General features: G+C 42.6%; 1 long non-coding RNA gene across 1 annotated transcript in view; it reads right to left on the bottom strand.

Moving 5' to 3' along the window:
- The window catches only part of LOC106565761 (uncharacterized), a 39419-nt gene extending 29735 nt beyond the window's left edge, over positions 1–9684 (bottom strand). The window contains exon 1 of the long non-coding RNA XR_001319726.2: positions 6286–9684. This is a non-coding gene — a long non-coding RNA (uncharacterized LOC106565761). The remainder of the gene's footprint in view (positions 1–6285) is intronic.
- Positions 9685–10369: the final 685 nt, after the last annotated feature.

Here is a 10369-nt window from a genome sequence, read left to right on the forward strand (position 1 = left end):
GGTGTTGCTTTTGAGTGATCAACCAGTCCAACTAGAACGTGATCAGGATCACAGCACCAACACAGCTGGCCACTGATGGGTCTGGAGACTCCCTCCCAGTATGTGTCTTCACAAACCCTAGCATGCAATCTGCATTTCAAGTAGAATATACAGGTAACTGCCAAAATAATGGAAACACTTGAGTAAATGAGGGATACAAAGTGTATTGAAAGAAGCTGCTTCCACACAGGTGTGGTTCCTAAGTTAATTAAGCAACAACATCCCATCATCATGCTTATAAAAATGCTAGGCAGGCAATTATTTTAGCTACCATGTCTATGCCCCCATAAAATGACAACACTCCCATCCACAGGGCACGAGTGATCACTGAATGGTTTGATGAGCATGAAAACCATGTAAACAATATGCCATGGCAGTCTCAGTCACCAGATCTTAACCCAATTGAACACTTATGGGAGATTCTGGAGCACCGCCTGAGACAGCGTTTTCCACCAACATCAATAAAACACCAATTGATGGAATTTCTCATGGAAGAATGTTTTTACCATCTAGGACCACTTTGGAAACAACTGTTTCAATTAGTACTTTTAAGTGCTATTTTCTGGGAACACAATGTATATATTTGTACATACAATATTGTACATATTGTTGTATATGTCTTTTGCCCCAATAAAATTAAATTCAAAGTCGCATCACTCCAATAGAGTTCCAGACACTTGTAGAATCTATGCCAATGAGCATTGGAGCTGTTCTGGCTCATGGTGGCCCAATGCTCTATTAATACATTTCATGTTGATGTTTCCTTTATTTTGGCAGTTACCTCTATATTGCATGTTGTTGCATTTTTTTATTCTGCCAATACTGGGCTATTAAGTGAAGATCTGAGTGTTTGATATACAATGATGTTATCAAACAGGACATGAAGACATGTATTTTACCTTAATTTTATCAGGTTGGTCTCATTGAGATTACAACTCTATTTTACAAGAGAGATACTTTATCTTCAGGTGTAAGGACCCTGAAATAATTTGCTACTATCAGAAAGAAATGCTGATTTTAGATACTTTACTTTGGCAAAACACTTTGATTAGCAAGTGTTTGCAAAATGCTCTAAAAACACAATTATCAAACACATTGAAAAACCCTCAACACAAAAAGGACAACATCAACATATGTTAATTTAGTTCCACCTTGAGGTGCTCCTCGGTCCTCTCAGAATAGGATCAATAGTGTGGATCTTTCCTGTATTGGCATTTTAGGTGTTCCTTGGCAGAGGATCATTCAGCGGTGTAGTAATTACGACTAATTGACGTTACACTGCTACAGTACTTCAGACACAGCGCTATTGTCCTTATTCCTCCCACGTTCCGCCAACGCATTTCAAACATTGCTCTGCCGTCAAAGTCATGCGAATGCACTGATATGAGACATAGTAATGTCGAGTATATGCCATATAATGAGCTTCATGTGTAGACTCCATCTGAGGTACACAGGCTTTTTCTCCATCTTTTGTTGTCCTTCTCTAGCTAACAAACACAGTATTTGAAATTAATTACATCTCCAAAATCCACAAAAATCTTACTCTAACACATTGAGGGGGGGGGGTTTGTTGATGAAAATGTGGTTCTCAAAAGGGTTGAGGAGGGAAATGAAAATAACTAAAACAGTAAAGTAGGGTAAGTGCGCTCTGTTGAGATATAATTGTCCTGCAAATGGGACATCAACAATTTTTTCTTTCAACATTTTTGTTAATCTCCAATATGGTTTGGTCACTGACCAAAACCTAATGTTAGGATCAGCAAAATCGACCAGATTCCTATAAAGCCCTGAATTTGCTCACAGACACAATTAAGATAGGTTGCTATTTATTGCATTAGTTAGTGTCTGTCCATTGGGGACGAAGAGGAACACGGGACTTAGTTAAGCAAAACTGAAAAACTAACTGTACTCTGAGTACACCTTGTGAAGTGAATGTAGTCAAGAATAATTACTTCAACACAACTCAAACAAGGGATCCACATAGAGATACCATAGAGATGATTGGGCAATGAGATTAGGTCAAATAATGTCACTGAGACACCATAACATTGTCATGTTCATCTTGCCTCAAATGTATGGACAGGATGATGTTTATTACCTGAAAAAAGGACACAATAATTCCTGCCCTATGCATTGTTTTGTTCTTGTTTAACCGTTATGTAAACCAGATATCATACGTGCCAGCATTGAATTCTCAGTGGGAGGCATTAAAGGCTCATTGGTCACTGTAGCGGCATTGTTTTGATGCAAATTTCATAGGATTAAGGAATGGCTGATTAGATGCCGTTTTGACTCCTGACCGCTCTGAGGAAATAGCTTCAATGAGCTTAAATCCACTAATCCTGTTCCATGGCATCAGAAGTTACTAATGCAAGCGTTGTCATGTGAATTCTCCATGGGACAGTGTCCTGAATAGGTACATGCACTGTACATGCAGAGCCAAAGTTCCTTGGCAAGTGGTCTGTTGCATGATTTGAATGCTGACTCACAATTTGTTTCTGACCAAAACAACTGTAGTTCTAATCAGCCCATTTGTGGTGTAGTGTGATATGCTTTAGAAATGTGAAGTTTACAGTGACAGGTATTGAATACAGATTTGCGCACATTTCATGATAATATTTTCACACAGTGCCTGATCTGGGGATCAGTTCAAACAATTCCCTTGTAACTCAAGGAGTCATAGAGAACAATCTCAAACATAGCTAAACTTCGATGTGTGAGAAACATCCTTTGGATCTCGTGCTTTGTGTATTTCGAGTACTTCATGCTCTCTGTCTTTGCCCTATCCCAAGTCACCTGTGACATCTAAAAAGCCGGAAGGCACTGCTGTGACAGCAGGTAATTGGAGCGCATCGCACTGACCTTGTCTAATAGGATTATTCTGCAACCACTTCAGAGGTCACTCTGGAAAGGTACCTACCGCCCTCCCAAATCATTCTTTCCAATAGTGGCTCTTTCAACTCCATCATGGGCTTATTCCTGAGAGACTATTGGCTCAGTTGAGTCGAACCTGCATTGTGGTATCCACAATAGCTCTTTGACAATACGACACAGTATGAGGTAGATTAAGTGTGATTGTCAGGTGGCAAGAGAGGTGTTTGGTGGGGGAAGATACACTTGTAAGATAGTGACTAAACAGAAAGAGCACATTTTTTACAATTCCTTACTGAACACGCTCACAACTGTGACTGTGACTGCATTGATAATCAATGCATGTTTATGGGTGAGTCTAACTGAGAAATGGAAAGTGTTTGCAGTCAGCAGATAATGCTGTCACAGGTTTAGATGAGATATTTTCACACTAGTCAGAACACCCAAAAATGTAATCACAAATAGAGGGATGGAGCCGCTGCATGGAATCCTCCATTTTCTTTTGCCGCAGTGCCAAAGGTTCATACTTACTGACTATGTCTTGACCCATGCAGCTGTCACACTGACCAGCCTGCTCTCACTAGCTGACTGGACAACTGACTAGGCAGTATTGATGCAAGAGATGAGGATAAGTATTTCATTATTAAGTAACAATAACTTGCACAAAGGCTATATAGCCATGAAGTGCTTTGAAAGGCTGGTCATGGCTCACATCAACAGCATCCTTCCGGATACCCTAGACCCACTCCAATTTGCGTATTGCCCCAACAGATCCACAGATCCACTGCCCTTTCCCACCTGGACAAAAGGAACACCTATGTGAGAATGCTGTTCATTTTGTTACAGCACAGCGTTCAACACCATAGTGCCCACGAAGCTCTCTCTGCAACTGGATCCAGGACTTCCTGACGGGCCGCCCCCAGGTGGTAAGAGTAGGTAACAACACGTCTGCCATGCTGATCCTCAATACTGGGGCCCCTCAGTGGTGTGTACTTAGTCCCCTCCTGTACTCCCTGTTCACCCACGACTGTGTGGCCAAACACAACTCCAACACCATCATTAAGTTTGTCCCTGACGACACCACGATGAGACAGCCTATAGGGAGGAGGTCAGACAACTGGCAGTGTGGTGCCAGGACACCAACCTCTCCCTCAATGTGAGAAAGACAAAGGAGCTGATCGTGGACTACAGGAAAAGGCGGGCCGAACGAGCCCCCATTAACATCAACGGGGCTGTAGTGGAACGGGTCGAGAGTTTCACTTTCCTTGGTGTCCACATCACCAATGAACTATCATGGTCCAAACACACCAAGACAGTCGTGAAGAGGGCACGACAAAATCTTTTTGGATGCTCTCCACCTCAGGAGACTGAAAAGATTTGGCATGGGTCCCCAGCTCCTCAAAAAGGTCTACATCTGCACCATTGAGAGCATCCTGACTGGTTGCATGAACACCTGGTTTGGCAACTGCTCGGCATCTGACTGTAAGGTGCTACAGAGTGTAGTGCGTATGGCCCAGTACATCACTGGGGCCAAGCTTCCTGCCATCCAGGACCTATATAATATGCGCTGTCAGAGGAAAGCCCATAAAGTTGTCAGAGACTCCAGTCACCCAAGTCATAGACTGTTTTCTCTGCTACCACACGGCAAGCGGTACCGGAGCTCCAAGTCTAGGATCAAAAGGCTCCTTAACAGTTTCTACCCCCAAGCCACAAGACTGCTGAGCAATTAATCAAATGGCCACCGGACTATTACATTGACCCCACCCCCTCAGTCATCTGAAATCCACAGCTTAGGGCCTAATGAATTTATTTCCTTTATCTGATTTCCTTATATGAACTGTAACTCAGTCAAATTTTTGAAATTGTTGCATGTTGCGTTTATCTTTTTGTTCAGTGTAGATGTACAGAACACCTCATTCAAAGATCACAAGGGGAACTTTATCCTCTCGATCCAACCCAATAACCAACTCCCTATTAACCAACTTCCCCATATGTTTAACACATCCCATGTGGGGAATTAATGGGCTTCCCGTCGACCAAATGTATTCATCGACACCTGTGAATTCACAAGCAGCCAGTCACCTTTAAAAATGTATCTTCACCTCAGCAAGGAAGCTTCATAAATCACAGCGGCCAGGAATAATTGTGTTGCCGCTCGTTCGAATTCTCCATGTGCAACTGTATTCATTCATGTATTTATTTGGAGCCGAAGAGTTACCAAATGTCCACTGTGAAATGCAGTTATTCTGCTGTAGAGATGAGGTCAATGTGATCAAATAATACTTAAGAGAGTACAAAGAAAGAGAGACAGGTGCAGTGCTTGAAAATCAGACTTCAAATGTGAAAAGGCTATATAGTAAGCATTGTGTGTAATGTAATATTCTATAGTATACTACAAAAAATTATAGTAAGCACTAAACGATCGAAGGATACTACAGTGTGTAGTATATAATTTTCCAGTATACTATACAATTCATTAGTAAACACTACACGTTCGAGGGGATACTACAGTGTAGTATAGCATTCTACAGTATACTACAAAAGTCTATAGTAAGCACTACAAGATTGATGGATACTACAGTGTTGAGTATAGGATTCTACAGTATACTACAGTTGACTACGGTTTACTACAGAATTCTATAGTTAGTACTACAGTATTCTATATTATACAACGAGTGGGTCTAATCCTGGATGCTGATTGGTTAAAACTTAATTCCAGCCGGTTTCAATCCACAAATTATCACCGACTAAATCTATGACGTTGAAATGCATATTTACTTTCTCTCTTCCATCTGATTGTGCAATCCGCTGTCTCATCAGCTAAACCAGGCAATTGATATATTAGATCTACACCGTAAAAACATCTAGACATTATCTCCCATTATGTAATCCAAGGTGGCATAGCAGTGCAGATGTAGTTTGTTTTCCTCTCATTTACTTTTTGTATTTTTCAGATTTTTTGTATATATTCCAATTAATTTTTCAATATCTTTTTCCATTTTTAAATTAAATATAACATCCGGTAACCCGCCTCACTCAATGTGACACGGATCCACTATTCTTTTAGACCCTACAGCCAAAACTTTCATCAGAAGGTAGCCAGCAAATTAGCTAAGTTACTCGCTATTTAGTCATTGTTAGCCACTGCCAGCGGCCTTTACCCTCTGCTCAGGCACCAGCCATTTTTTTTTAGCCTGGATAATACCTGCCAGACTCGGACTGTTTTCCTCCACTACAACACCAGATTCCTGCCGTAAACCCTGGACCATTGATCATCACAGCTAGCTAGCTGCCACTGAGTGACCCAGCCTCGAAGCTTGCACTGAGCCAGGTGCATCTCCCGGCTAGCAAATGAAATTACCACAACTACAATACCTCTTTCGCCATCTGGCCCGGTCCCTTCATCGACATGGCGCCCCGCCGTACCACCACGACTGGTCCGCAGACGTAATTCCATCAGCTGTGCCTCCAATCGGCCTTTACCGGACGACAGAGCAGACGCTTCTACTTACTCCGGACTGCTAACTTTAAACGCCGTGTCTCCCGCGTGCTAGCGTAGTAACGAATACCTAGCGGCTTCCCTGTTTCATCTATTGCTGTACACTGGACCCTATGATCACTTGGCTACATAGCTGATGCCTGCTGGACTGTTCATTTATCACGGTACTCCACTTTGTTTACCTTTGTTTATCTGTCGGCCCTAGCGATGAACTCAGGCTCTGTGTGTAGTTAACCGACCCTCTCTGCCCATTCATCGCCATTTTACCTGTTGTTCTTGTCTTAGCTGATTAGCTGTTGTTGTCTTACCCGTTGTTGACTTAGCTAGCTCTCCCAATCAACACCTGTGATTGCTTTATACCTCTCTTTATGTCTCTCTCAAATGTCAATATGCCTTGTATACTGTTGTTTAGGGTAATTATCATTGTTTTAGTTTACTGCGGAGCCCCTAGTCCCACTGTACATGCCTCAGATACCTCCTTTGTCCCACCTCCCACACATGCGGTGACCTCACCCAGTATAACCAGCGTGTCCAGAGATGCAACCTCTCTTACCATCACTCAGTGCCTGGGCTTACCTCCACAGGAACCAATACACACAGGCAGTCAGGAAAGCAAAGGCTAGCTTTTTCAAACAGAAATTTGCATCCTGTAGCTCTAACTCCAAAAAGTTTTGAAACACTGTAAAGTCCATGGAGAACAAGAGCACCTCCTCTCAGCTGCCCACTGCACTGAGGCTAGGTGACACGGTCACCACCGATAAATCCATGATAATCGAACATTTCAATAAGCATTTCTCTACGGCTGGCCATGCTTTCCTCCTGGCTTCCCCAACCCAACTGCTCCGCACCCCTCGCAGCTACGTGCCCGAGCCTCCCCAGCTTCTCCTTCACCCAAATCCAGATCGCAGATGTTCTGAAAGAGCTGCAAAACCTGGACCCGTACAAATCAGCTGGGCTAGACAATCTTTACCCTCTCTTTCAAAAAATGTCTGCCGCCATTGTTGCAAACCCTATTACCAGTCTGTTCAACCTCTCGTTTCGTCCGAGATCCCTAAAGATTGGAAAGCTGATGCGGTCACCCCCCTCTTCAAAGGTGGTGACACTCTAGACCCAAACTGTTACAGACATATATCCATCCTGCCCTGCCTTTCTAAAGTCTTTGAAAGCCAAGTTAAAACCTCACTAGCGTAGGGGGCAGTATTCGGAATTTTGGATGAAAAGCGTGCCCAAAGTAAACTGCCTGTTACTCAGGTCCAGAAGCTAGGATATGCATATAATATATTTGGATAGAAAACACTCTAAAGTTTCCAAAACTGTTCAAATAATGTCTGTGAGTATAACAGAACTGATATGGCAGGGGAAAACCTGAGGAAAATCCATCCAGGAAGTGCTATTATTTGGAATGCCTGTTTTTCCATTGAAAGCCTGTCCACCATACAAAGACTTAAGACGCAGTTCAAAATCCCTATGGCTTCCACTACATGTGGCCAGTCTTTAGGCATTGTTTCAGGCTTTTACTCTGAAAAATGAAGGAGAAACACCACTTTCAATGAGAGGACAGTGGAAATTTCCAGACATGAGTCCAGTGCGTAACTGGGAGTCCGCCTTTCTTTTTTCTCCTTTTCTATTGACGAAGCTATTGTCCGGTTGAAATAGGATCGATTATTTATGACAAAAACAACCTGAGGATTGATTATAAACATCGTTTGACATGTTTCTACGAACTTTTATGGTACTTTTTAGATTTTTTGTCTGTCTGTTGTGACTGCGCTTTGTTCCAATGGATTACTGAACAAAACGACTCTTTCGACTCTGTCAATCACCGTATTCTTATCGGCAGACTCAATAGCCTTGGTTTCTCAAATGACTTCCTCGCCTGGTTCACCAACTACTTCGCAGACACCAACTACTTCGCAGAGTTCAATGTGTAAAATCGGAGGGCCTATTGTCCCGACCTCTGGCATTCTCTATGGGGTTACCACAGGGTTCAATTCTCGGGCCGAGTCTTTTCTCTGTATATATCAACGATGTCGCTCTTGCTGCGGGCGATTCCCTGATCCACCTCTACGCAGAGGACACCATTCTGTATACATCTAGCCCTTCTTTGGACACTGTGTTAACTAACCTCCAAACAAGCTTCAATGCCATACAACACTCCTTTTGTGGCCTCCAACTGCTCTTAAACGCTAGCAAAACCAAATGCATGCTTTTCAACCGTTTGCTGCTCGCACCCGCCCGCTCGACTAGCATCACTACTCTGGACGGTTCTGACCTAGAATACGTGGACAACTACAAATACCTAGGTGTCTGGCTAGACTGTAAACTCTCTTTTCAGACTCATATCAAACCTCTCCAATCCAAAATTAAATCTAGAATCGGCTTTCTATTCCGCAACAAAGCCTCCTTCACTCACGCCGCCAAACTTACCCTAATAAAACTGACTATCCTACCGATCCTGGACTTCGGCGATGTCATCTACAAAATAGCTTCCAATACTCTACTCAGCAAATTGGATGTAGTCTATCACAGTGCCATCCGTTTTGTTACCAAAGCGCCTTATACCACCCACCACTGCGACCTGTATGCTCTAGTCGGCTGGCCCTCGCTACATATTCGTCGCTAGACCCACTGGCTCCAGGTCATCTATAAGTCTATACTAGGTAAAGCTCCGCCTTATCTCAGCTCACTGGTCACGATAACAACACCCACCCGTAGCAGGCGCTCCGGCAGGTATATCTCACTGGTCATCCCCAAAGCCAACACCTCCTTTGGTCGCCTTTCCTTCCACTTCTCTGCTGCCAGTGACTGGAACGAATTGCAAAAATCGCTGAAGCTGGAGACTTACATTTCCCTCACTATCTTTAAACATAAGCTATCTGAGCAGCTAACCGATCGCTGCAGCTGTACATAGTCCATCTGTAAATAGCCCACCCAATCTACCTACCTCATCCCCATATTGTTTTATTTACTTTGTTGCTCTTTTGCACACCAGTATCACTACTTACACACCATCATCTGCTCATCATCATCTGCTCATCTATCACTCCAGTGTTAATCTGCTAAATTGTAATTACTTTGCTACTATGGCCTATGTATTGCCTTACCTCCTCATGCCATTTGCACACACTGTATATAGACTTTCTTTTTTTCTATTGTGTTATTGACTATACACTTGTTTATTCCATGTGTAACTCTGTGTTGTTGTTTCTGTCGCACTGCTTTGCTTTATCTTGGCCAGGTCGCAGTTGTACATGAGAACTTGTTCTCAACTAGCTTACCTGGTTAAATAAAGGTGAAAAAATAAATACATAAATAATTATTTTAGAGTAGCATTTGGTTTGCAACAGCAAAGATTTGTAATAACTTTGCTGTCTCTCTACAACATTTGCAACATTGTTTTAAATTGAAATTCGATCTTCAGCTGTCCTATGGTAATGAACATGTTGGGAGTTGAGACGATACAGAGAGGCTGGCAGCTTTCCCAGCCAGTCGAAACCATGAATCAACATAATTTTTATAGATATATACAAAGAAATGTCAATAGAAAAACACGAAATGCAGCTAGTTTGCTGTCATTCCAGCTTCAGATTGAATTTATTGTGTTTGTTGTGTAGTTGACTATCTCTTCTGGACACTGGAACATTGTTATGGATGTATAAAACAAACTAGAAAACAACTTGGAAATGCAGCTACTTTGCTGTTATTCTGACTGCAGTGTTTGACGTGACTGTGTTAGCCAAAGTTGGCTAGCTAGCAAGCAAGGGATAAGAACGTTGCCAGCTATGGTGGCAACAGAAGATTTAGATCAAACGACTGGGTCACGGCCATAGATTTAGAACACAAAGACTTAATGACTGGGTCGGGTCTCTGGCAACCGAACCGATAGAACGAACGACCAGCCGGCTTTGATAGCAACCCTAGATTTATGTCGGGACTATATCTCATGGAAGGATGAAATAT

Source organism: Salmo salar, chromosome 01 (assembly GCF_965601325.2).
Source record: "Salmo salar chromosome 01, fSalSal1, whole genome shotgun sequence".
In the NCBI taxonomy this organism is placed as follows: Eukaryota; Metazoa; Chordata; class Actinopteri; order Salmoniformes; family Salmonidae; genus Salmo; species Salmo salar.